Below are 21,069 nucleotides of genomic sequence, written 5' to 3'. Positions count from 1 at the left end.
ATATTGAAGAATCCTTGCATCCCTGGGATAAAGCCCACTTGGTCATTATGTATGATCTTTTTAATGTGTTGTTGGATTCTGATTGCTAGAATTTTGTTAAGGATTTTTGCATCTTTATTTGTAATTGTTAAAAACTCTAAACAAGCCATATGTCCTTTAAAGTGCAAATAAATAAACAGTGATATATCCATTCAACAAAATACTACTCACCCAAAAGGAGGAATGTACTCTTGATATACATAACAACTTGAATTTTTATCATGTTTTAAGGGTATTATGCTTAAGAAAAAGAATTAATCTCAGAAACTAACACAATAGTTTTAATTATACTCCAACAAAATGTTTTTTTTAAAGCTAATCTCAAAGATTTCTTTTATATAATACTCTTGAAATGAAATTTTAGTGATGAGAAAAGATTTGTGGTTTCCACAGGCTAAGGATAGGTTATGACTATAAAAGGGGAAGTTTCTTTGTGTTGATGAAATCATTCTGTGTTCTGATTGTGATAGTGGATATACAATCTGTGCCATACACTCTGTCTCAAAATGATTGCATGCAAAACTGGTAAAATCCAAATAACGCCTATAGTGTCATTGTACCAGTGTCAGTTTCTTGGTTTTGATGATATACTGTGGTTATATCACATGCTATCTTTGGGGAAAGCTGGATTAAGAGTACATGGGACCTCTCTGTATTATTTTTACAACTTCTTGTGAATCCTAAATTATTCTAAAATTCAAGTGTTTAATAAGATATAACCAGTGAGTTAGGAGAAAAGTCCAGAGGCTAAAGGAAGAACATTTTTCATGTAGAACAAAGGGACCACGGGATTTGGTTACATGGAGGGCACTAGGGACTTACACAAGAGCATCTTTGACAGAAGGAGGGACAAAAGCCTGACTGGAATATATTCAAGAGAGATTGGAGGGAGAGGAAGTGGGAAAAATAATTAGAGTGTGGGGAAAGTTAAGAGCCTTTTTGTGAAAATACTAATAAGCAAACAAAAAACTGAACTCAGTAATTTCCATTTCATAGGTTTTTTTTTTATGTTATGTAATAAGTTGTAAGTCACCATTAAATTGTCAAAAAATATCTGATTATTTAACTTTCTAAGTAGGCTCTGGTGTCAGAAAATATATATTTTCCTGTGCCTTGTTTTGCGGTTCTGTTTTTAAAAGCACAATTATGTCACTGTGAAGGCCTCTGAGGGATAAATTATGTTACTTGTTAATAACCAGAATATCAGGGGACTTAGTATTAAGAGAGGATGAAAAAATAATGCAGCAGATTAATTAATAATGTGACACATCTGAATGTTTTCAGCTCTCACACTGCAGTAATGATCCTATCTCCTTGACTACCAGCAGTTGTCCATGCTTATCATCAGAAACAAGAATGAAGAGCCTTGCAGAAGCTTAAAGTGGAAATGGTATGTAGAAAATGGCCTTTCCTCTACAAAACAACAAACCCCAAACCTCACTAAATTTCTTTCCTTCAATCACGATGATAAAATTTGTTACAAACAGATACTCAATGTGTTAAAAACAAAGCCCTTACAAATAACAAAATTAAGAGATTTCTGTGGCCCTTTCAGAGGAAGAATTAACTGAGATCCCAGCTATAGCATCTATGTTGGAAGAAAACAGTCAAAGCAAAAACCCCATAAACAAAGAATCAGGTTCAACTCTATGACTCTATCTGATCAGGATCCTGAGATATCCTTAGCACACGTTTATACAAGTGGACCAAACAAATGCCTGAAGTTCTGTTTTTTTCTTTTCTTTTGCTTTTTCCCCAGTTTTATGGAGATGTAATTGCCACATAATATTGTGTAAGTTTAAGCTTTACAAAGTGTTGATTTGATACACCTACATATTGCAAAGTGAGGGATCACTGTAGGGCTTTGCAGATAGCAGCTGGTAAAGAATCTGCTTGCAATGCAGGAGACCCGGGTTCAATCCCTGGGTTGGGAAGATCCCCTGGAGAAGGGAATGGCTACCCACTCTAGTATTCTGGCCTGGAGATATATATACACATATACATATACATATACACACACATATAGCTTGCAGATACATTCATGTATTTAGCAATTATTTATTGACAGTGGGGATACAAGAATGGACAAAGTATGGTGTCTTCTGTTCTCACAGAGCTTACAATCTAGTGAAAGTGAAGTGAAGTCGCTCAGTTGTGTCCGACTCTTTGCGACCCCATGTACTGTAGCCTACCAGGCTCCTCAGTCCCAGGGATTTTCCAGGTCAGAATACTGGAGTGGGTTGCCATTTCCTTCTCCAGAAGGAAAAGGAATCTACGATCTAGAGGGGAAAATAAATAGACTTCAAGAGAATGTAGTAGTTGTTATCATCATCATCACTAACATTTATTGTGTACTGTCAATGTGCTAGGTGCTATCCTAAATGCTCATCCTGCATAATCTTGGTGAATTCATACAACAGTCCTGTGCCTTGTGAGGTAAGTGCGATTATTGTTCCTATTTCAAAGATGAGAAAAATAAAACCAAGAGAGTTTGGGTAACATAACCCAGGTCATACAATTTGGACAACTCCAGGGCTATCTTACTCCAGTCAGGAGCACAGTGAAACAGGGTTTGGAACCTAACGTGCGTGCTCAGTTGCTTCAGTTGTGTCCGACTCTTTGCTATCCTGTGGACTGTAGCCCATAAGACTCCTCTGTCTATGGGATTCTCCAGGCAAGAATACTGGAGTGGGTTGTCGTGTCCTCCTGCAGTGGATCTTCCTGACCCAGGGAGAGAATCTGCGTCTCTTATGTCTCCTGCATTGGCAGGTGCGTTCTTTACCACTAGCACCACCTGGGGAGCCCTCTGAAGCCTAGGGACTAAGGTAAAGTTTGCTGGACTGGGGATGATCAGCAAGAGATGAGGTTAAAGAGAGAATCAGGGGTCAGATCATCACAGGCATGGCAACCCACTCCAGTATTCTTGCCTGGAGAATTCCCCTGGACAGAGGAGCCTGCCAGGCTACAGTCCATGGGGTCACAAAGAATCAGACACGACTGAGCAACTAAGCACAGCAAGCACACAAAGATTTAGGACTTTATCCTGAAAGCAGCGTAATAATATTTGTTTTAATTATAAATGTAAAATCTACTCCAAAATTTAGAGGCTTAAGCCATGTACCTTTTAGTTGCTGACAATTCAGGTGGTTAAGAATTTGGGCAAGGATTACCAGGGGCAGCCGGACTCCTCTCTGTGTGATGTCAGCTGGGATGGCTCCATAAGGGCTGAAGGATCCTAGATGGCTTCACACATGTGTCTGGGACCTCGCTGGAGGCTTTTGGCTGTGTGCCTCTGTTCTCTTCCACAGAGTTTGCAAAAGAGCAAAAATGGAGACTGTAAGGCCCTTTAAGGCCTAAACCTTTAACTTAAACAGCATCATTTCTATCACATTGTATTACTCAAAGCAAGTTATGAAACCAGACAAGATTCAGGGGTAAGAAATAAGCTCTACCTCTTGATAGGAGGAGGTAAAATATCACATTGCAAAAGACACTCAGGATGGATAGGATTTTTGTGGCGATCTTTGAAAGTAATCTACCACAGCACTGCAACGTTTTAAGAAGGGATGTGGTGTGCAGGAAGGAGAAGGAAGGTTGCTGCATTTAACCTGCGTGAAAAGTTAGGTTGGCCTGAAGTAAAGCATTGTTGCGAAGAGCTGACTCATTTGAAAAGACCCTGATGCTGGGAAAGATTGAGGCCAGGAGAAGGGGACTACAGAGGATGAAATGGTTGGATGGCATCATCGACTCAATGGACATGGGTTTGGGTGAACTGCGGTAGTTGGTGATGGACAGGGAAGCCTGGCATGCTGCGGTTTATGGGGTCACAAAGAGTTGGACATGACTGAGAGACTGAACTGACCTGAAACCTGGTTGATGACCAGAATTACCTGGGGGGGAGTTTATTAAAAATACAGATTCCCAGAACTGATCACAGACATATGTACTCACATTCCCTAGGAGTGGATCCTGAAAATAGACATTTTCATGCTCTTTCTTTCCACAGATACTTTATTGAACACCTTCTCTGTGTGTGTTAGGCACCATTTGTGCCTTGGGGATAAGATGGTGATACTTTCCAGTGTAATCTTAACCTGCTTAGGTTGGGGTAAGATTTAGTAGAAAATGGTGCTTCAACAAACCACTCCTGGTCCAGTCCCATTGCCATGTTGCTGCAGGGATCCAATTCTTGTCTTGAAACCAGTTGTCCCATTCCGACTACAGAAAAATCTAAGCAGCTGACTAGTTGCCCTCTTGTTCTCCTTCTCCCAATTTTCTCTTTTCATGTAAAAGACAAACAAATGACTTGATTTCCGTCCCCCACCAAAAAAAGATAGTGAATGAAATAGACAAAGGTCCTCTTTTTTCCTGGGGGCAGAGAGTGAGGAAAGAGAGACAAAAAACAAATGAATGACTAAACAAATGAAAAGCCTTTTGGATTTTGTGTCAAATCCCCCAAAAGAGGGTATGTATGTATACATATATAACTAATTTCCTTTGCTGTACAACAGAAACTGATACAATATTGTAAAGCAACTATATTCCAAAAAAAATTTTTTTAAATCATTCTTTCCAAAAGGAAACAAAATGAAATGCTGCAAAGTCACAATAAATGATTGAGAAAACAGTTGGATATAGAGAGAATGAACACATGTAAAAGTTGTTTATGATAGCATTGCTTGTAAGAGCAATAGATTTGTTAAAAGTAATTTTATTTTTTTTGTTCTTTTAATATATTTTAAAATTTATTATTCTTTTTAACTTTTCTTGTTAAAAGCAATTTTAATGGGGTGGTAATTTAGGGAAAATCAACTGCACCTATCTAAAGTGTACAATTCAATGAATTTTGACAGATGTCACATCCCCATCTCTCCATCTCCAATTCCCAAGCAACCACTGATCTACTTGCTGTCACCACAGATTAGCTTGTAATAGTTAGAATTTCAGACAAATGGAATCATACAGTATATAATAGCAATAGATCTTTAAACAACTTATATGAGTAGCAAGAGTGGTACTTTGTGGTATATTTATTCAACAAAATGCTATATATCCATGAGAAGGGGGAGTAAGCTTTTTATGTTCTAATTTGGAATGATTTCCTAAAAATACTTTTAGGTGGAAAAGACATGGTGCAGAACAGGACATAAAGTGTGCTACTGATAGCTTACGTTGAATGGTGTCAGATTCATGATCTCCAAAGAAGTAGATTTAACTTTGGGACCAGGCACCAGTCTTGATCACTCAAGAGCTTTTGTATAGCAGAGTTTTATTAAAGTTAAAAAAGGGGCAGAGAAAGCTTCTGACATAGACATCAGAAGGGGGACAGAGAGTGCCCCCCTGCTAGTTTTAGCAACCTGTTTATGTCTGTTAGAAAGCTATTAATCAGACAAGAGAGACACCTCAAGGCTGACGGAGTTTCACCAGGCCCCCTCCCACAATATGCATTTTTGAGATAGGTTGGAACAAGGTATGTCATCCCCCAGCCATAAAACAGTTGATATGAATACTGGCTTGTTGAGCTATTATCAGCCCAAGATTTGAGAAAAGGGAAAAAGTTAGTCTTAGGTGGAACCATTTTGAAGAAAGGCAAATTCCAAAGCAAATATAGTTTCATTAACATAGCCTAAGAAAAACATTTCCATGGAGAGTTTGTTTCCTTCTGCTGCTTAAGGGAGAGATAAAAATATGTCTGACACTTGCAGCCTATTTCCTCCATTTGGAGACCCCTGGCCTTCCTGCCTGTTACCCTCTCACTACCATTTGGATAAAAGAGAATAAAGAAAAAGAGATCCAATTATTTGTTTGCATGCTGCTGCTGCTGCTAAGTCACTTCAGTCGTGTCTGACTCTGTGTGACCCCGTAGACAGCAGACCACCAGGCTCCCCCGTCCCTGGGATTCTCCAGGCAAGAACACTGGAGTGGGTCCTCCGTCCATGGGATTTTCCAGGCAAGAGTACTGGAGTGGGGTGCCATTGCCTTCTCCTATTTGTTTGCATAGGCATAGACTATCTGAAAAAAATCTGACAACATAGGCTGTCTCAGGAGAGGAAAGCATGGTGTCTACAAGACAACAGTGAGAAGACTTTTCACCATAAACCCTTTTGTTCCATTTGAATTTTGTACCAACTGAGTTTCTCACCTAGTCAAAGAACAACTAAAATGTAAAAGTTTAAAGTCATAACAGAGTGAGGAATTTCCCCCAATCTTGGCAGATGACTTGGCAATGTCCAATAAAAAACTATAAGCTTCAACTGTTCTATTTCAGGTGTGATTAAAATATAGTTAACTATATTTAATGATAGTTAAATACACAACTGAGTGACTAACACTCCATTGTCAGCTCAAGAGAAAACCTTGAGGAAAAAGAACTGTAAATAAAGAAGTTGTGGAATGGAACTAAATAGGTTGATCCTGAAATTCACATGGAAAGAAATAGCCAGAAAAATCTGAAAGAAAAAGGAACAATGATAAGGGAACTGAATGATCAAATAATAAAACATATTATAAAACCCTGAGAGTGGAACTAGCATATGAATAGATGGACAAATGAAATAGAAGAGAAAATTCAAAAAAGAAAATTGACATATAATAAAAGTGGTATCTTGAAACAGTAGGAAAAAACATGAACTTTGGGGTAGTGAGTGGGGAGAGGGGGCAGTGAGAATGGCTCACTTTAGGTACAGGCAATAAGGAATTTGTTGTTACAGAGAATTTAAAACAATGACTGATTAAATCAGCTTGATTTTTAGCATCATTAGGCATCATTGATTATAAACAATGTCAATGATAAAATGATAAAATTCTCTCCTCACTCCAGCAACTGGGTGGACTGCTCCCATCTGCCCCTTCTTGGAAATATTGCAAAATGGATCTTTAATACATTTTTTTTTAATTTTATTTTATTTTTAAACTTTACATAATTGTATTAGTTTTGCCAAATATCAAAATGAATCCATCACAGGTATACATGCGCTCCCCATCCTGAACCCTCCTCCCTTCTCCCTCCCCATACCATCCCTCTGGGTCATCCCAGTGCACTAGCCCCAAGCATCCAGTATCGTGCATTGAACCTGGACTGGCATCTCGTTTCATACATGATATTTTACATGTTTCAATGCCATTCTCCCAAATCTTCCCACCCTCTCCCTCTCCCACAGAGTCCATAAGACTGTTCCATACATCAGCGTCACTTTTGCTGTCTCGTACACAGGGTTATTGTTACCATCTTTCTAAATTCCATATATATGCGTTAGTATACCGTATTGGTGTTTTTCTTTCTGGCTTACTTCACTCTGTATAATAGGCTCCAGTTTCATCCACCTCATTAGAACTGATTCAAATGTATTCTTTTTAATGACTGAGTAATACTCCATTGTGTATATGTAACACAGCTTTCTTATCCATTCATCTGCTGATGGACATCTAGGTTGCTTCCATGTCCTGGCTATTATAAACAGTGCTGCGATGAACATTGGGGTACATGTGTCTCTTTCCCTTCTGGTTTCCTCAGTGTGTATGCCCAGCAGTGGGATTGCTGGATCATAAGGCAGTTCTATTTCCAGTTTTTTAAGGAATCTCCACACTGTTCTCCATAGTGACTGTACTAGTTTGCATTCCCACCAACAGTGTAAGAGGGTTCCCTTTCCTCCATACCCTCTCCAACATTTATTATTTGTAGACTTTTGGATCGCAGCCATTCTGACTGGTGTGAAATGGTACCTCATAGTGGTCTTGATTTGCATTTCTCTGATAATGAGTGATGTTGAGCCTCTTTTCATGTGTTTGTTAGCCATCTGTATGTCTTCTTTGGAGAAATGTCTATTTAGTTCTTTGGCCCATTTTTTGATTGGGTCATTTATTTTTCTGGAATTGAGCTGTAGGAGTTGCTTGTATATTTTTGAGATTAGTTGTTTGTCAGTTGCTTCATTTGCTATTATTTTCTCCCATTCTGAAGGCTGTCTTTTCACCTTGCTGATAGTTTCCTTTGATGTGCAGAAGCTTTTAAGGTTAATTAGGTCCCATTTGTTTATTTTTGCTTTTATTTCTGATATTCTGGGAGGTGGGTCATAGAGGATCCTGCTGTGATGTATGTCAGAGAGTGTTTTGCCTATGTTCTCCTCTAGGAGTTTTATAGTTTCTGGTCTTATGTTTAGATCTTTAATCCATTTTGAGTCTATTTTTGTGTATGGTGTTAGAAAGTGTTCTAGTTTCATTCTTTTACAAGTGGTTGACCAGTTTTCCCAGCACCATTTGTTAAAGAGATTGTCTTTAATCCATTGGATATTCTTGCCTCCTTTGTCAAAGATAAGGTGTCCATATGTGCGTGGATTTATCTCTGGGCTTTCTTTTTTGTTCCATTGATCTATATTTCTGTCTTTGTGCTAGTACCATACTGTCTTGATAACTGTGGCTTTGTAGTAGAGCCTGAAGTCAGGTAGGTTGATTCCTCCAGTTCCATTCTTCTTTCTCAAGATCGCTTTGGCTATTCGAGGTTTTTTGTATTTCCATACAAATTGTGAAATTATTTGTTCTAGCTCTGTGAAGAATACTGTTGGTAGCTTGATAGGGATTGCATTGAATCTATAGATTACTTTGGGTAGTATACTCATTTTCACTATATTGATTCTTCCAATCCATGAACATGGTATATTTCTCCATCTATTAGTGTCCTCTTTGATTTCTTTTACCAGTGTTTTATAGTTTTCTATATATAGGTCTTTAGTTTCTTTAGGTAGATATATTCCTAAGTATTTTATTCTTTCCTTTAATACATTTTGTTGGGACACGTGGATAGTGAAAAAGATGACTCAAATAGAAGATAAAGGCTTTATACAGCTGCTGCACATCAGGGAACACCACAAAATTAGGCAACGGCCTGAACCAAAGCAGAATTGGAGAACTTCCCTGGTGGCTCAGATGGTGAAGAATCTGCCTGCTATGTGGGAGACCCGGGTTTGATCCCTGGGTGGGATCAAGAAGGGAATGGCAACCCACTTAAGTATCCTTTCCTGGAGAATCCCATGGACAGAGGAGATTGGCAGGCTACAGTCCATGGAGTCACAAAGACTGAGTGACTGATAACAACAAGGAGAAGAGAAGGGCATGGGACTTTGGTCTTTTCCCAGGTTGAAGTTTTCTTTATGTGGAGTCAGACATGACTGAGCAACTGCTGCAAAGCTTTCTTGGACGGGTTGGTATTGGTTTGATTTTTCAGTTCTTTCTTGGGATGGATGATGCAAGGTGCTATATCATTTTGACAGCTCTATGTGTGTGTGATAGAGAGAGAGAGAGAGAGAGGAAGACAGAGAGATTGAGAGAGACAGAGATTGGGTGGGGGAGAGAGAGAATCTTTGCTGCTGCTAAGTCACTTCAGTGGTGTCCGACTCCGTGTTACCCCATAGACAGCAGCCCACTAGGCTCCCCTGTCCCTGGGATTCTCCAGGCAAGAACACTGGAGTGGGTTGCCATTTCCTTCTCCAATGCATGACAGTGAAAAGTGAAAATGAAGTCACTCAGTCGTGTCCGACCCTCAGCGACCCCATGGACTGCAGCCCACCAGGCTCCTCCGTCCATGGGATTTTCCAGGCAGGAGTACTGGAGTGGGGTGCCATTGCCTTCTCCAGAGAATCTTTAGCCAAACCTAATTATAAATGTTCTCTACTTAACAACTTCTGGGCCAATTTGGTCATTAAGCCCACCTCTGGAGCAATAACAATTTTCAGGGTAAATATGAGGTCGATTGATTGCTTTAAGCCTGGGATTTTTGAATTCCCGGCAACAGCAAAGGAATTAGCACAACGGGCCTGAACTTCTTCACCCATCAAGTTGAGCAACCTTCACCCAAATTACATAGGCCTAACAAAAAGAGGCAGATGCTTCAACAAAATCAGGTTTCTTCCAGAAGCAGGATAAGGGATGGGTGGATGCTGGATAGGTAACCAATGATGTCACCATAAATGCTTATTCCAAAGTGAGGGGCACGTGTATTGTAACAAACTTTTAAAGCACCTTTACAGTTTTAAAACTAGACACACGGGCCTCAGAAGGTAAAACATCGTGTTCAAGAGCATGAGTTTCAGCTATTAAAAATAATGCATTTGAATTAGTTCTAATGAGGTGGATGAAACTTGAGCTTATTATAGAGTGAAGTAAGTCAGAAAGAAAAATGCTAATACAGTATATTAACGCATATATATTAGAAAGATGGTAACAATGATCCTATATGCGAGACAGCAAAAGAGACACAGATGTAAAGAACAGACTTTTGGACTCTGTGGGGGAAGACAAGGGTGGGATGATTTGAGAGAATAGCAATGAAACATGTATATTATCATATGTGACATAGATCACCAGTCCAGGTTTGATGCATGAGGGTGCTCAGGGCTGGACACTGGGATGACCCTGAGGGATGGGATGGGGAGGGAGGTGGGAAGGGGGTTCAGGATGGGGAACACATGTACACCCATAGCTGATTCATTTCAATGTAAGGCAAAAACCACTACAATATTGTAAAGTAATTATCCTCCAATTAAAATAATTAATTAAAAAAAGAGCATGGGTTTGAATTTAGATGGCTGGAGTTTGAATTCCAGGAACCTTGTGACCACAAGCAAGTTAATTTCCTAAAGTTCACTTTCCTGATGCTGCTGCTGCCGATGATAGGATGGTATGCTACAGATTTCATAGGATCATTGTGAGGACTAAATGAAACCATGTACACTAAAGCAGGGTACAAAATAAGTGCTCAAAACCACTAAGTCGTTGACCAGGGATTGACGTTTTTTTTGTGTGGTATTGAATTTGATCAATAATTGTTCTTGTGTTAGGAATGACAGTAGTTCTTTGTTTTTTTTTTTCTTTTTCTTTTTTAACTTGAAGTGTAGTTGGTTTACAATATTGTGTTAGTTTCAGGTGTACAGCAAAGGAATTCAGTTATACTATATGTATGGAGGTTTAGTCGCTTAGTCATGTCCGACTCTTTGCAATCCCATGGACTGTAACCCACCAGGCTCTTCTGTCCATAGGATTCTCCAGGCAAGAATATTGCCTGGGTTGCCATTTCCTTCTCCAGGGGCTCTTCCAGACCTGGGGATTGAACCCAGGTATCCTGCTTTAGGAGGCAGATTCTTTCACCACTGAGCCACCAGGAAAGCCCTCATGTGTGTGTGTGTGTGTGTGTGTGTGTGTGTGTGTGTATTCTTATTCAGATTTCTTTGCTTTATAGATTATTACAACATATTGAATGTAGTTCCCTGTGCTATACAGTAGGTCCTTGTTGGTTACCTATATTTAGGATAAGGAATGAGTGGATGCTGGATAGGTAACCAATGATGTCACCATAAATGTTTATTCCAAAGTGAGGGGCATGTGTATTGTTACAAACTTTTAAAGCACCTTTGCAGTTTTATTTTTTTTTTTAAACACACGGGCCTTAGAAGGTAAAACATTGTGTTTAAGAGAATGAGTTTGAATTTAGATAGCTGGAGTGTATATATGTTAATCCCAATCTCCTAAATCATCCCTCCCTACACCCACCCTCCTTTCCCCTTTGGTAAAAGTTTTGTTTTCTTTCTTGTGAGTCTATATCTATTTTGTAAATAAGTTCATTTGTATCATTTTTTAAGATTCAACATATAAGTGATATCATATGATAGTAGTCTTTCTCTGGCTCACTTCACTTAGTATGATAATCTCTGGGTCCATCCATGTTGCTGCAAACAGCATTATTTCATTCTTTTTATGGCTGAGTAATATTCATTGTATATATGTACCACACCTTCTTTATCCATTCCTCTGTTGACGGACCTTTAGGTTGCTTCCATTGACAGTATTTTTTGAGATGTTTCACAGTGATTTCAGCTACTAGCATATGTTTTCTCCTGGTACCATCAACAGACTCTTGTGTCAACAGCAAGTCTACCTGGTAATGTCTGGGCTGATCCACCTGGCCCCTCCACCTGAAAATATCAAATTGGCGATGGTATTTTCATGATAATATTTACTAAAGATCCCCTCCTTTTCTCATCTTTCAGGACAATATCTACAGCTTGACTCCCCACTCATAACCTTGGTGTGGCTCCAGTGTCCTAACAGAGTGCCAAGGCTTCAGACAACACAAGTTTTATGTGATTTTAATATATATTTCCTTAGCTCAACCTAGCTAGAAGAGAAGTTGCCACACACCTAGGGATGTTTCATTGATCCCTTGCTTGAAGCTGAGTCCAGTTTCTCTCCTTTACTTCCTACTAGAGCAATGCAGTGGGGAAGGCAATTGCACCCCACTCCAGTATTCTTGCCTGGAAAATCCCATGGACAGAGGAGCCTGGTAGGCTGCAGTCCATGGGGTCGCTAAGAGTCGGACACGACTGAGCGACTTCACTTTCACTTTTCACTTTCATGCATTGGAGAAGGAAATGGCAACCCACTCCAGTGTTCTTGCCTGGAGCTAATCCCAGGGACCGGGGAGCCTGGTGGGTTGCCGTCTATGGGGTCGCACAGAGTCGGACACGACTGAAGCGACTTAGCAGCAGCAGCAGCAGAGCGATGCAGACAAACAAGCATTGCCTGCCATTCCAGTAAACAACAAATGTTGCCTACAGTCAGCCTCTATAGCTGTCTCTCTTCCTCAGCTCCAGTGGTGTCCCTGAGGGGACTTAGGATGGAGAAAAACAGGATACGGGCCCTAGATAGTTAAGATGCATATTCAAGGAATGATTTCAATGACCCCAGACTCTTGCATAGTCTCATAAAAATAAAAAAACTAAAATCATTAATTGGAAATGTCTGCTTTAGCAGTAATCTTTTGATGTTCAACATTTTTTCCCAGCAAAACCTCCTGTATATCCTGGCTCCTCCCTGACCTCTTTGGAGCAGTTCCTCAGAACTGACTGGCTGTCCTCCAGCTATAGTCCTCAATGCATGCTCAGTCATGTCCAACTCTTTGTGACCCTATGAACTGGAGCCTGCCAGGAGGTCCCTAAATAACACATAATTTGCACTTTCAGGTCATGCATTTTTCTTCAATCGACAGTACAGTACAGCAGAATGCAGTGAAAAATGGAAAAACTGAAGTCTCCCCTTACACCATCAGCTACTCCCATTTTTTCAATGGCGATCAACATTTTCTCAACTTTATGTAAATTGTTAGACAAATTCAGCTCAAAGATGGATTCCCAGAAGGCCTTCCTTTACTACAGATGGCCACTTGAGCCGCTTCCTACCAAAGCAAATTCTGAAGCCACTAGTAACTGAAATCTGACTTCCTTCTTTCATATCTCTTAGATTAGACTGCAATCTATTCCTTTTATCTAACCACAAGAAAGCCACTATCTTTCCCAAGGCTGAATTCCCAGAACATTCAGTTCAGTTCAGTCGCTCAGTCGTGTCCGACTCTTTGCGACCCAATGAATTGCAGCATGCCAGTCCTCCCTGTCCATCACCAACTCCCGGAGTTCACTCAAACTCATGTCCATCGAGTCGATGATGCCATCCAGCCATCTCATCCTCTGTTGTTCCCTTCTCCTCCTGCCCCCAATCCCTCCCAGCATCAGATTTATTTCTAATGAGTCAACTCTTGGCATGAGGTGGCCAAAGTACTGGAGTTTCAGCTTTAGCATCATTCCTTCCAAAGAAATCTCAGGGCTGATCTCCTTTAGAATGGACTGGTTGGATCTCCTTGCAGTCCAAGGGACTCTCAAGAGTCTTCTCCAACACCACAGTTCAAAAGCATCAATTCTTCGGTGCTCAGCTTTCTTCACAGTCCAACTCTCACATCCATACATGACCACAGGAAAAAACATAGCCTTGACTAGATGGACCTTTGTTGGCAAAGTAATGTCTCTGCTTTTCAATGTGCTATCTAGGTTGGTCATAACTTTTCTTCCAAGGAGTAAGCGTCTTTTAATTTCATGGCTGCAATCACCATCTGCAGTGATTTTGGGGCCCCCCAAAATAAAGTCTGACACTGTTTCCACTGTTTCTCCATCTATCTGCCATGAAGTGATGGGCCCAGATGCCATGATCTTCGTTTTCTGAATGTTGAGCTTTAAGCCAACTTTTTCACTCTCCTCTTTCACTTTCATCAAGAGGCTTTTTAGTTCCTCTTCACTTTCTGCATAAGGGTGGTGTCATCTGCATATCTGAGGTTATTGATATTTCTCCCAGCAATCTTGATTCCAGCTTGTGCTTCTTCCAGCCCAGCGTTTCTCTTGATGTACTCTGCATAGAAGTTAAATAAGCAGGGTGACAATATACAGCCTTGACGTACTCTTTTTCCAATTTGGAACCAGTCTGTTGTTCCATGTCCAGTTCTAACTGTTGCTTCCTGTCCTGCATACAGATTTCTCAAGAGGCAGGTCAGGTGGTCTGGTATTCCCATCTCTTTCAGAATTGTCCACAGTTTATTGTGATCCACACAGTCAAAGGCTTTGGCGTAGTCAATAAAGCAGAAATAGATGTTTTTCTGGAACTCTCTTGCCTTTTCCATGATCCAGCAGATGTTGGCAATTTGATCTCTGGTTCCTCTGCCTTTTCTAAAACTAGCTTGAACATCTGGAAGTTCACAGTCCACGTATTGCTGAAGCCTGGCTTGGAGAATTTTGAGCATTAGTTTACTAGCGTGTGAGATGAGTGCAATTGTGCAGTAGTTTGAAAATTCTTTGGCATTACTCTGACTCTATCATCAACTTTGACACCCATCTCTCTCCTTCATCCTTACACTGACCTTAAAAAAATATATCCAGTGCCATTGACCACATCTGTCATGACAGGATTGATGTCTATCATGTACATGTGCTGGAGACAGTCCAACGTGAAGTGGGAAGGTAAAGCAGGAAGCCAGGGAGAAGGTGAAATAAACATTTTATAATGTATAAAGATATAGTTAGGAACACAATTTTAATACCTTACTCCCAGTACTTGGGCTTGGACCTTTATGTGTTTTCAGTTTTGCCCATTCACAAATTAGTTTCATCCATAAGCAGAAGATCTACTCTCCATTCTTGGATGACCTTATTTCAAAATGAACCAACAGTCTGTAAAGTGGTTCTTGTAATTCTACAGGTTTCATTTTTATGTCTGTGTTAACAAAAAACAATCTTGTTTTATTTTGAAATGTTTTCAAAAGATTTTTGAAACATTTAATGAGTTTCAAAGAAAACTTGGGACTTTGTAGACTTACCCATAGTTCAACTTATTTAATTATAATATAACTGCTTCTAGGGAGATAAGGAGAGCTGATAAACATTTTGGAAATTTTCTCTGTCCCTTTGCAAAATGAAATGACCAAATACAGAGAGTTTTTTTCTCTGTATTTTGATGAGGCTGATGAGAATCCCCTGGACTGCAAGGAGATCCAACCAGTCCATTCTGAAGGAGATCAGCCCTGGGTGTTCTTTGGAAGGAATGATGCTAAAGCTGAAACTCCAGTACTTTGGCCACCTGATGCGAAGAGTTGACTCATTGGAAAAGACTCTAATGCTAGGAGGGATTGGCGGCAGGAGGAAAAGGGGATGACAGAGGATGAAATGACTGGATGGCATCACCGACTCGATGGACGTGAGTTTGAGTGAATTCCGGAGTTGGTGATGGACAGGGAGGCCTGGCGTGCTGAGATTCATGGGGTCACAGAGAGTCGGACACGACTGAGTGACTGATCTGATCTGATCTGATGAGAGTATGTGTAACCTGAACATGGATTCGCTAAATGGTCTTTCTTTTAAAAGCAGGGCAGGGTGAAAATACTGAAGGGAAAAAATTATAAGTAGTTGGAAATTTTATCCCATGATGGATGATGATATGGGAAGGGCTAACCCCTTAGAGACATCACGTTGCTGACAAAGGTCCATCTAGTCAAAGCTATGGTTTTCCAAGTAGTCATGTATGGATGTGAGAGTTGGACCATAAAGAAAGCTGAGCACCAAAGAATTGATGCTTTTGGACTGTGGTGTTGGAGAAGACTCTTGAGAGTCTCTTGGACTGCAAGGAGATCAAACGAATCTGAATGTTCATTGGAAGGACTGATGCTGAAGCTGAAACTCCAATATTTGGCCACCTGATGCCAAGAACTGACTCATTGGAAAAGACCCTGATGCTGGGAAAGATTGAAGGCAGGAGGAGAAGGGGGCGAGAGAGGATGAGATGGTTGGATGGCATCACCAACTCGATGCACATGAGTTTGAGCAAGCTCTGGGAGTTGGAGCTCTGCAAGCTCAGGGAAGCCTGGCGTGCTGCAGTCCATGGGGTCGCAAATAGTCGGACAGGAGGGAGCGACTGAAATGAACTGAACCCCTTAGGAAACAGGCTCATAGAAGCAATAATGACTACAGCCAGCAGGTGGCAGCAGGGGGCCATATAGGAGAATTTACTGACTTGGAAAAGCTCTAGCTGGACCTTCGGGCTTAGGAACCAGCAGCACTGGAAGCTGGTAGAGGGTATGATGTGTTTCTCGGCAGAAAAACAAACAGTGACAGTCTTACAGAAGCCCAGGGTTAGAGTCTGGTGTCTAAAATGAAAGGCCCACACAATATAGTGATTACAATCAACAATACTACATTATAAACTTCAAAGTTGCTAAGATACTAGATGTTTTTAATTTTTTAAATTGAAGTAGAATTGATTTACAATATTAATTTCAGATATACAACATAATGATTCAAAATTTTTATAGCTTATTTTAAGTTATAAAATATTGGCTATATTCTGTGTTACACAATATATCCTCATAACTTAATTTTTTATGCATTTTTTAACGAGTATATTTGTTTTTTTGCATTTATTCATTTATTTATTTTTGGCTGCTCTGAGTCTTCATTGCTGAACTCAGGTTTTCTCCAACTGCAGCAAGCAGGGGCTACTCTCTAGTTATAGTGTGCAGGCTTCTCATTGCTGTGGCTTCTCTTGTCGTGGAGTAGTCTCTGTAGCATGGCCTCAGTAGCTGTGTGCCCAGGCATAGTTGCTCTGTGACATGTGGAATCTTCCAGGAGCAGGAATCAAACTGGTGTTCCTTGCATTGGCAGGCAGATTCTTAACCACTGGACCACCAGGGAAGTCCTGCTTGTTTATTTTACACATACTAGTTTGTATCTCTTAGTCCCTTACTCCTATTTTGCTCCTCCCTCTTCACTCTCCCCACTGGTAACCACTAGTTTGTTTTCTATATCTGTGAGTCTATTTGTGTTTTGTTATATTCATTCACTTGCTTTATTTTTTAGATTCCATATACAAGTGACAATATACGGTATTTTCTTTTGTCTGATTTATTTTACTGAGCATAATACCCTCCAGATCCACCCATGTTGTTGCAGATGGCAAAAATTCATTCTTTTTTATGCCTGAGTAGTATTCCACTACACATATACAACATATGCCACATCTTTATCCATTCATTTGTTGTTGAACATTTGGGTTGTTTCCACATCTTGGCCATTGCAAATATTGCTACTATGAACATTGGGGTGCATGTATCTTTTCTCTTTTAGGGGTGCATTATCTTCTTATTTTTATTGATGTATAGCTGCTTTCCAATGTTGTTTTAGTTTTTGGTATACAGCAAAGTGATTCAGTTATACTCTTTTTCATGTTCTTTTCCATTATGGTTAATTTCAGAATACTGCATATAGTTCCCTTTGCTATACAGTAGGACCTTGTTTATTTTATACATGTATGTTTTTAAATTAGTGTTTTTTTCCTTCAGAAAAATACTCAGAAATGGAGCTGCTAAATCATATTGTATCATTTTGAATTAGCATATTCATTTTCTTTAGATATATACCCAGAAGTGGAATTACTGGATCATATGGTAGTTTTTTGGATATCTCCATACTGTTTTCCAAAGTGGCTTCATCAATTTACCTTCCCACCAGTATACCAGAGCTCCCTTTTAAGAAACTAGATCTTAATTTTCCTCACCATAAATAGAAATGACAATTATGTGACATGATAGAGGTGTTTGCTAACGCTATAGTGGTAATCATATTGCAATATGTAAGTGTATCAAACAGACACATTGTCACCTGAAATTTGCACAATGGGTGGCGGGACGTGGGGCTGCATACGCAGGAAGAGCCTGCCCAGTGACCCGGACCATCCCCTGCCTGCCTGCCATGCACCCCGCCCCCCAGGCTCCCAATGTTTGGGTGCTGGCAGCTGCGAGGCTCCAGCTCGAGGAGATCCCCAGTGCGCCTTGCAACTGCGTGCCCACCCAGGAGTTTTGGCGGGCACCAACAAGGCTAGGTCAGCATGGCAGAAACCCTCGAGTTCAATGATGTGTATCAGGAGGTGAAAGGCTCCATGAATGACAGTCGGCTGAGGTTGAACCGCCAGGGCATCAACTTTAAGAACAGTAAGACGGGCAATGTGGACAACATCCAGGCCAGGGAGTTGACAGAAGGCATCTGGCCCTGGGTAGCTCTGGGCCATGGGCTTAAACTGCTCATGAGGAATGGCCATGTCTACAAGTATGATGGCTTTGGAGAATCAGAATTTGAGAAACTCTCTGATTTCTTAAAAACTCACTATTGCCTGGAGCTAATGGAGAAGGACCTATGTGTGAAGGGTTGGAACTGGGGAACCGTGAAGTTTTGTGGGCAGCTGCTTTCCCTCGACATTGAAGACCAGCCAGTCTTCGAGATCCTTCTCAGCAATGTGTCCCAGTACACCACAGGCAAGAATGGGGTGACACTGGAATTCCACCAGAACGATGACACGGAGGTCTCTCTCATGGAGGTGTGCTTCTAGGTGCTGCCCACCCAGGAAGACAGTGTGGACCCCGACGAGGCCTTCTCCCAGAATGTACTGTCAAAGGCGGACGTGATGCAGGCCACCAGAGACGCCATCTGCATCTTCCGGGAGCTGCAGTGTCTGACTCCCTGAGGCCACTGTAACATCCGCATCTACCCCACCTCCCTGCACCTGCACACAAGATCTTCGACTACAAGATCCCCTACACCATGGTGCTGCGTCTCTTCCTGCTGCCCACAAGGACCAGCGCCAGATGTTCTTTGTGATCAGCCCAGACCCCCCCCATCAAGCAGGGCCAGACCCGCTACCACTTCCTCATCCTCCTCTTCTCCAAGGATGAGGACTTCTCCTTGATGCTCAGCATGAACGAGGAGGAAGTGGAGAAGCCCTTCGAGGGGCAGCTCACCAAGAACATGTTGGGATCCCTCTATGAGATGGTCAGCCAGGTCATGAAAGTGCTGGTGAACCACAAGATCACAGTCCCCGACAACTTCTAAGGGCACTTGGGGGCCCAGTGCATCACCTGCTCCTACAAGGCCAGCTCAGGGCTGTTGTACCCCCTGGAGCGGGGCTTTATCTACATCCACAGGCTGCCCATGCACACCTGCTTCGACGAGATCTCCTTTGTCAACTTTGCCCATGGTACCACCACGACGCATTCCTTTGACTTTGAAATTGAGACCAAGCAGGGCACCCAGTATACTTTCAGCAGCATTGAGAGGGAAGAGTATGGAAAGCTGTTCGACTTTATCAACGCCAAGAAACTCAGCATCAAAAACCAAGGATTGAAAGAGGGCATGAACCCCAGCTACGATGAATATGCTGACTTGGAGGAAGACCAGCATGATGCCTACTTGGAGCGGATGAAGGAGGAGGGCAAGATCCGGGAGGAGAATGCCAATGACAGCAACAATGACTCCAGAGAAGAGACTGATGAGTCATTCAACCCGGGTGAAGAGGAGGAAGACGTGGCAGAGGAGTTTGACAGCAACGCCTCTGCCAGCTCCTCCAGTAATAGAGGGTGACAGTGACCAGGCAGAGAAGAAATGGAAGCAGCTTAAAAAGGCCAAAATGGCCAAGGACTGCAAGAGCCGCAAGAAGCCCATGGAGGTAAAGAAGGGCAGAGACCCTAATGCCCTCAAGAGGCCCATGTCTGCCTACATGCTGTGGCTCAATGCCAGCTGAGAGAAGATCAAGTCAGACCATCTGGGCATCAGTATCATGGATCTCTCCAAGAAGGCTGGTGAAATCTGGAAGGGAATGCCCAAGGAGAAGAAAGAAGAGTGGGATCACAAGGCTGAGGATGTCAGGAGGGAATATGAAAAAGCCATAAAAGAATATGAAGGGGGCTGGGGAGAGTGCTCTAAGAGGGATAAGTCCAAGAAGAAGAAAGTCAAGGTGAAGATGGAGAAGAAATCCATACCCTCCAGGGGCTCATCATCGAAGTCTTCATCAAGGCAGCTGAGCGAGAGCTTCAAGAGCAAAGAGTTTGCGTCCAGTGACGAGAGCTCTTCCAGAGAGAACAAGAGCAAAAAGAAGAGGACACTGAAGAAGAGGAACTAGCCAGTACTCTCCCCAGCTCAGAAGACTCTGCCTCAGGATCTGATGAATAGAGAGGAAGAAGATTCTGTCTCCTGGGGCTTGCCCAGTCCCAGCCCCAGTCTCCACACTTGTGTTTTGGTACCCGTTTTCTCCTATGAAATGTAGTCCTTGGATTCTGTACCATATGAACAAGCTTTCCTGCTAGCCTGCACTTCCTTGGGGCCTCAAGGGAGGCGTCTCACTCTGAGGCTTCAGAAGATGGCTCTTTATAATCTGGGGAGACATTGGGTGGGGGGCAGGGCAGGGCCGGATCCCAGCGCGCCTCCTGCCTTCCTGACCTTTGGGATGTATCTGCTGCTTGTCCTGTACAAGTTGCTGCAGGCAGGGGTCCTGTGAGGGCAGGTCTGTAGCTCCTAACCGGGGCCTATTTCTACTTTTATTTTGTATTTCTGGTCTGTGAAAAATGACCATTTAATAAAGGGAACTGACTTTGGAAAAAAAATTTGCACAATGGTGGGGAGGCCAATTATGGGTTTCTCAGGTGGTGCTAGTGGTAAAGAACGCACCTGCCAATGCAGGAGATATAAGAGGTACAGTTTCAATCCCTGGGTTGGGAAGATCCCCTGCAGGAGGGCATAGGAACTCACACCAGTATTCTTGCCTGGTGAATCCATGGACGGAGAAACCTGGTGGGCTACAGTGCAAAAGCTCCAAAGAGTCCAACACCACTGAAGTGATTTAGCATGC

At 41.8% G+C, this 21,069-nt stretch overlaps 1 pseudogene; it reads left to right on the top strand.

Annotated features, from left to right (window-relative positions):
• The first annotated feature begins 18,279 nt into the window (after positions 1-18,279).
• On the top strand, positions 18,280-20,393 carry LOC139181461 (FACT complex subunit SSRP1 pseudogene; annotated as a pseudogene).
• The last annotated feature ends 676 nt before the right edge of the window (positions 20,394-21,069 follow it).

The sequence above is a fragment of the Bos indicus genome, chromosome X (genome assembly GCF_029378745.1).
Source record: "Bos indicus isolate NIAB-ARS_2022 breed Sahiwal x Tharparkar chromosome X, NIAB-ARS_B.indTharparkar_mat_pri_1.0, whole genome shotgun sequence".
NCBI classification, from domain to species: domain Eukaryota; kingdom Metazoa; phylum Chordata; class Mammalia; order Artiodactyla; family Bovidae; genus Bos; species Bos indicus.
This window is presented reverse-complemented; position numbering and strand designations above follow the sequence as displayed.